Source organism: Monopterus albus, unplaced genomic scaffold (assembly GCF_001952655.1).
Source record: "Monopterus albus unplaced genomic scaffold, M_albus_1.0 scaffold194.1, whole genome shotgun sequence".
NCBI classification, from domain to species: Eukaryota; Metazoa; Chordata; class Actinopteri; order Synbranchiformes; family Synbranchidae; genus Monopterus; species Monopterus albus.
In genome coordinates this window covers 155,276-162,264 of record NW_018128074.1, presented here as the reverse complement: position 1 = coordinate 162,264, position 6,989 = coordinate 155,276, and the positions used below count along the sequence as shown (strand labels likewise).

Here is a 6,989-nt window from a genome sequence, read left to right as displayed (position 1 = left end):
TTTATCCTACAAACAATTACATTCTGTGTATCCAGAATCTCATTTAGCTTGTTTTTATGTGCCATAGAGCTCCATTGTTGTCCAAAAACAATTTTAAAAAAAAATCAGTGAGCCACACTGTTACACTGACATGTTTAAATATGGTTTACTTAGAAGCAGCTCTGTACGTAATAATGGCGATCTCTTTCACTGTCTGTGGAGAATAGTTCCTGTCAGGCAGAGGCCTGAGCACGCTCAGTTTGCATTGGCTTTTTACCTTTTTCAACCTGTGCACATTAGAAAATGAAGTGCTCTGCAGGTGGTTGTAGGAATGTCCTGACTACACAATTACCCACTTATTAACCACAGATCCTGTGTTATGCTGTCAGTAAATTTTGTCCACTCTACAAACAAGACCTCAGCTGGTGTCGTGGTCGGCATTGCTGAGTTCTACGGCTGCACTGCTGGGTTCCCAAAGTTCTGTCTGTGGTGTTCTGTGCCTCGCTGTCAGTCTGTTGACCTCAGTCTTGCCCTTTCAGCATGCCTGACAGGAACTACTCTCCAGTGCCCATATTTCATAATGCAGGAACACATCAACCAGTACAACGGTGTGGTTCACTGATGTTTTGTAATAGTGTTTGGACAACAATGGAGCTCTATGGAGGAATAAACTAAATCATGTTTTGCATCCACACACAATTCTTGGACACATTCATAGTTGTTTTGGCCTTTTAATTTGTTGACAGTAAGATAAATATAGAAACTCATCAGCCTTATCCTTTAACATAAATTACATCTGATGGCCCCTGCAGTCTGCAAGATGCTGTCAGGTTTCCCTGGACCTTCCTCTGGGTCCATTTAAAAACAAGGTAGGGATATAAAGGAGAGCCATAAATTAAAGCCTTCTGTGCATATTACTGATTAATTTGTCTCAGTGTAGTGGAGACCAATGAGGCTTTGCTAAAGCTGCAATCAGCAAGAACTCAAAATCTAACTAGCGCTACCATGAGAATCAATCTCCTCCGCTCCAACCAGCCCTTCCTCTCCCAGCTTGCTCCAGTGTGCTCTGCTGCATCCAGCCCAGAGTCACAGTTATGAGTCAAATTCACCCAGTTAGTGGACACTACAAAATTCATCTGGTGGGGATTAAAACAACGTAACTCACCGAGCTGACCGCCCCGCCTCTTCTTTACTGTAAAACAGATCAAATATGTAGTAACGTCCACTACACGATAGGCGGACACGACACACTTACAGCCAGCACAATTTGTGAACATTGACAGAGAACTAAGAGTGGGTCCTGCACATCCACAGAAAGGTTTTGTGAAGTTGTTTTGCACAGTGGTGTCACAAAAACATTTTGCCACTCGAGTTTTTCTGTCATATATAGGACGCATGCTGTTCACACACGTTTGAAATTGAATAAAACACACTGTCGAGTTTAGTTGCATCTGAAGGCACAGCAAAGAAATATGACTGCAGCTTGTGTATGAACTTTCCTGGATGTATTATAAGTGAAAGTAGCAACACAGTGTTGTCCTTAGCTTAGCCAGCTGCTGTTAAGAGTCACACTGGGAGCACAAGTGACATGTTCTGGCATGAGTTGGCTACAAGCACAAAGGGTAATGGTTTAAATCCTTATCCTACTACTGTTAATAATAAATTCACAACATAGCAGTCAAGCAGAAAAAAAGCCAAATCAGCGCCCGTTTGTAAATCCCTCTGCTCAGCCAACTCTCTCCATCTCCGACTTTATGATGTAAATCCGGTGACGGTTTATTTTCTTCCTTCTCTTCAAAATTCTCAGTTCTTGTCCTTCTTCTCATGTCTCTGCTAACACTGAAATCAAGAGCTTGCCAGCCTGCGACCATGTTGATGGAGCCAAAGCACATTCACATACTTATTGACAGCCATGAGCTCTGACCCTTGACAGTGGCCTTCTCTGACTGGTTAGTCTTATCCCAGTCAACAACCTTTAGAAGGGAACATCTCTGCGCTGCTGCCAGGCTGTTTGATGGGTCTGGATCATAAGAGCCTTTGACAGTAACTCTCCCCATTAAGGTAAGTTCTGGGGGTGGTTTCTACTAAAGATTATTTGATCCATTTACAGATGGTAGGGCCTCCAGATGAACCGCCACGTCATATGACAATGCAGCTAATAGCTTCTATCCCCTCAGAGTCCTCTCACAGATCTTACTTAAGTCAACATTTCCATGTGAAGAAGGAACCAGTGCAACATTCTGTTGATATATTTATGTCATATTATTATGGGTGTTTGGCTGATGCATAATTAACGCCTGCAAACAGAGCATGCAATGACTGGTTTCTGCATTTCATACATTTACTTACATTTATCTGTTCTATAGGAGATGTCTGTTTTTGGATGCTTCTGAGATTCACTCCCTCCTTTTTACTACTTCTGATCAGTGGTGAAGTACCTGATGAGAAATAATGCCTAACTGTTAATGCTTAGTAATATTCAGTTAATTGTTGACCAGCACTTGGAATTCATCTTAAAATGTGGATGTAGCTTTAGAACAAATGCTGTGTTGGCCTAGACTGTGAGCATCCCAAGATGCTGCAGTCTCTGCCCCCAAGGTCCAAAACACATTCCATAACACCATCCTAAAAATATCTATTCTAAAAATCAGATAGGCCTGTGTGATGCACTTACATTTCAGGCTACTGTCATATCAGTAACTCACTCGACATTATTTTCATAGGCTCTTGGTTGCCGGTGTCAAGCTTCACATGTATCTGCAGCATATGAACCAATCTTTTGCTCTTTCAGATCTTTTCAGTTCTGTTACGCCAACTAAAATATTTCTCAAATCCACCACAGGGAGTCCTAACTCGTACCACATCCATTGTAATAGAGGATTCTTGTTGTAATCTAGAGAAGTGCTAATTTTACAAATCATTTCCCACTGTTTTCAAGTTTCAGGGGTGTTCTATGCCAAAGAAAGAAGTGCCCCCCTTGGAAGCTGGTTTCAGATGGTGGCATAGAGTATCGTCACCTGTCTAGCACCATTTGAAATCAGTGTTCTTGGGGCGGGAAGTGTGTTTCACTGACGGGCAACAGGCAAGATGTGTCCAGCGATCGAGGGGAAAGAAATATGACGTCAGCTGCGTAGTATCGATCCCTGAAGCACTACTCAATGGACCACAAACCACCAGTCTGCAGTGATGGTTTGACTGCTCAAGCTTTTTGTCCTCTCTCCAAGGTTGACCGATTTCTTTTGGTGTTCAGAGTCTGCTTTTGTTTCTAGCACCATTTGAAATCGGTTACAGTGAAGGACAGATCTCATCTTACGCTGAGGAGGATTTTTCAGCCAAGCTGCCTGTGCTCTTTATTTTACTGACTATGATTGTGATGAAATGTGGTCACATTGACATTTTAAAGAAACACCAATATTACTGTCACAGTAAAATGTTCAGGATCTCCATTGATCCGGGATCTAGACTGATGTTTGCTGTAGAGGAAGAAGTATTTGGGATTAAGCATTCCACTGTTTTAGGAATGCTCCTAAGCTCTCACCTTCTTCAGATAATGAAGTTAAATTCCCAACTTCAGTTTTTCATTCCATCTTCCATAATTATTCAGCATTGCATCTCAGCCTTCAGCATTTTCAGGGCAATTCTTCAGCAATCGGCATCCACAGGCATTGTCTTCAGGAAAAGCATTTGTCTAGTTGTGTGGATGCTGTCTCTCTCTCTCCCCCTCCCCTTTTCCCTCTCTATCACCCCCAATCTCCCCCACCCCACCCCGCCCACACACACGTTCACACCTACTTGTTTTACCTAGTTTGTGGGGTCCTATTGGACTATTTTCTCATCTTTAATAAGTTCAGCATACTTTCAGCTAGCAAAGCCATTCAGGTATCAAAATGTTCAGCTCTTCAAGGACAGTCATTTCTAAACTTCATACTTTTGAAATATTTAGCTTTATTTTGACAATCTTGCCCCATTCAAATTAATGGGAAAATTGTACTTCAGCATACTTTCAGGTAAATATCCCTTTCACGTGTCAAAATGTTCAGCATTTTCAGGGCAATCTTTCAGCACACAGCATCCACACGCATTTTCGACAGGAAATGCATTTTTCTAGTTGTGTCTGACATTCCACCACTGGATGGCCAATGTGAACAATTGTCCAGTCTATCACAAGGGGGCACTGTAATACAAACTATATCAGAGGAGCTGTTTTTGGTTAGTCTCTGCCAACAGTTGTCTTTTTAGACAACTACTGTATAGTGTTTCAGTTTTAATCGTGATCATTAAAAGATAATTTTTTAATTTGCTGAAAATATCTGTGATTTCTGGGACCTTTGGTTAGGAAAACTAATTAAGTCCACAGGCTTTACAGCTAATGTTTATTATATTATTCCATTATCATTATCCCATATTAAAACTGTTAACCAGAGGATATTACTGCCATTTGAAAATGGGACAATAAGTGATTTCTCTTTCTGCTCATTTCTATACTATGGAAACAGTGAATATGGAAATAAGTGTGCAGCTTCCACAGATATATTGAATATTAAGAACACAACCACTTGTCTGGTTTGTAATCCATTATACACTGCAGTGGACACTGTACATGGATTAACCGAAGAGGGGATCACAGTTACATGTATTTCAATGAGTTTTCTTAATTCTTAAAGCTATACAATCTTTCCAATAGTTCTCATCTCTCGTCAATGAGTGTCTTGCTCCAGTAGCCCACTTCTTCAGGTCACCCTGGTTCCTCAACACCTGACGCAGGACCTTGTTGAAGCAGGTGATGTACCAGCCGGTGTTTGCATTTCCAACTCGCATTACCAATGAAGTAGGCAGATAGCACACTGCGCTGTGACCGTGGATTGAACCCTCAAACCTTCCAGACCAAAGTCAGCGGTGTCAACCACTGAGCTAGCCCATCACTAAGCTATGGAAGGTGAAGGCACAAGTGGTCCTGGTGGTAATAGGAACACTGGGGGCTGTGACCCCCAGACACAATCATGAAGTGGAACGAAATTTATTGGATATTTCAAACTTTTTTAACAAATAAAAAACTGAAAAATTGGGCGTGCAAAATTATTCAGCCCCCTTAAGTTAATACTTTGTAGCGCCACCTTTTGCTGCGATTACAGCTGTAAGTCGCTTGGGGTATGTCTCTAACAGTTTTGCACATCAAGAGACTGAAATTTTTGCCCATTCCGCCTTGCAAAACAGCTCGAGCTCAGTGAGATTGGATGGAGAGCGTTTGTGAACAGCAGTTTTCAGTTCTTCCCACAGATTCTCGATTGGATTCAGGTCTGGACTTTGACTTGGCCATTCTAACACCTGGATATGTTTATTTGTGAACCATTCCATTGTAGATTTTGCTTTATGTTTTGGATCATTGTCTTCTTGGAAGACAAATCTCCGTCCCAGTCTCAGGTCTTTTGCAGACTCCATCAGGTTTCCTTCCAGAATGGTCCTGTATTAGGCTCCATCCATCTTCCCATCAATTCTAACCATCTTCCCTGTCCCTGCTGAAGAAAAGCAGGCCCAAACCACGATGCTGCCACCACCATGTTTGACAGGGGGGATGGTGTGTTCAGGGTGATGAACTGTGTTGCTTTTACGCCAAACATAACATTTTGCATTGTTGCCAAAAAGTTCGATTTTGGTTTCATCTGACCAGAGCACCTTCTTCCACATGTTTGGTGTGTCTCCCAGGTGGCTTGTGGCAAACTTTAAACGACACTTTTTATGGATATCTTTAAGAAATGGCTTTCTTCTTGCCACTCTTCCATAAAGGCCAGATTTGTGCAGTATACGACTGACTGTTGTCCTATGGACAGAGTCTCCCACCTCAGCTGTAGATCTCTGCAGTTCATCCAGAGTGATCATGGGCCTCTTGCCTGCATCTCTGATCAGTCTTCTCCTTGTATGAACTGAAAGTTTAGAGGGACGGCCAGGTCTTGGTAGATTTGCAGTGGTCTGATACTCCTTCCATTTCAATATTATCGCTTGCACAGTGCTCCTTGGGATGTTTAAAGCTTGGGAAATCTTTTTGTATCCAAATCCGGCTTTAAACTTCTCCACAACAGTATCTCGGACCTGCCTGGTGTGTTCCTTGTTCTTCATGATGCTCTCTGCGCTTTAAACGGACCTCTGAGACTATCACAGTGCAGGTGCATTTATACGGAGACTTGATTACACACAGGTGGATTCTATTTATCATCATTAGTCATTTAGGTCAACATTGGATCATTCAGAGATCCTCACTGAACTTCTGGAGAGAGTTTGCTGCACTGAAAGTAAAGGGGCTGAATAATTTTGCACGCCCAATTATTCAGTTTTTTATTTGTTAAAAAAGTTTGAAATATCCAATAAATTTCGTTCCACTTCATGATTGTGTCCCACTTGTTGTTGATTCTTCACAAAAAATTACAGTTTTATATCTTTATGTTTGAAGCCTGAAATGTGGCAAAAGGTCGCAAAGTTCAAGGGGGCCGAATACTTTCGCAAGGCACTGTATAAAGCACTTGAACACAGCCGAGGCCAACAAAGTGCTTAACATAAGATACAATTCAAAACATCTAAAAACGTGACAACTACAATATTAAAATACCAATAAAATAACATAAAAGAACCAACATAGCAAAATAACAAAATACTATCAACCAAAACTCAGCCCAAACAGAGTCTCATAGCATATCAAACGCCAAAGCATACAAGTGAGTCTTCAAGTAAGTTTTAAAAATAGCCAACGAGGCGGCCTGCCTGATGTAAAGGGGCAGCGCATTCCATAGCTTAGGAGCCACAATGGAAAACGCTCTGTCCCCTCTGAGTTTACGCCTGGCCCACGGTACCTCAAGCAAGAGCTGGTCAGCTGATCTGAGGCACCGAGAGGGACTATAAGGAAATAAAAGCTCAGCAAGATACAATGGAGCAAGACCATTCAAAGACTTAAAAACAAATAAAAGAATCTTAAAATGAATCCTGAAAGACACTGGAAGCCAATGAAGGGATGCCAAAAT

The 6,989-nt window shown here is 41.7% G+C and overlaps 1 protein-coding gene across 2 annotated transcripts in view; it reads left to right on the top strand.

The window, feature by feature from the left end:
- Window positions 1-6,453: 6,453 nt before the first annotated feature.
- The window catches only part of ptpn22 (protein tyrosine phosphatase non-receptor type 22), a 38,901-nt gene continuing 38,365 nt past the window's right edge, over window positions 6,454-6,989 (top strand). For both annotated transcript variants that reach the window (XM_020617754.1, XM_020617757.1), the window contains exon 1: window positions 6,454-6,483. The gene's annotated coding sequence lies outside the window, so the exon portion shown is untranslated. The remainder of the gene's footprint in view (window positions 6,484-6,989) is intronic.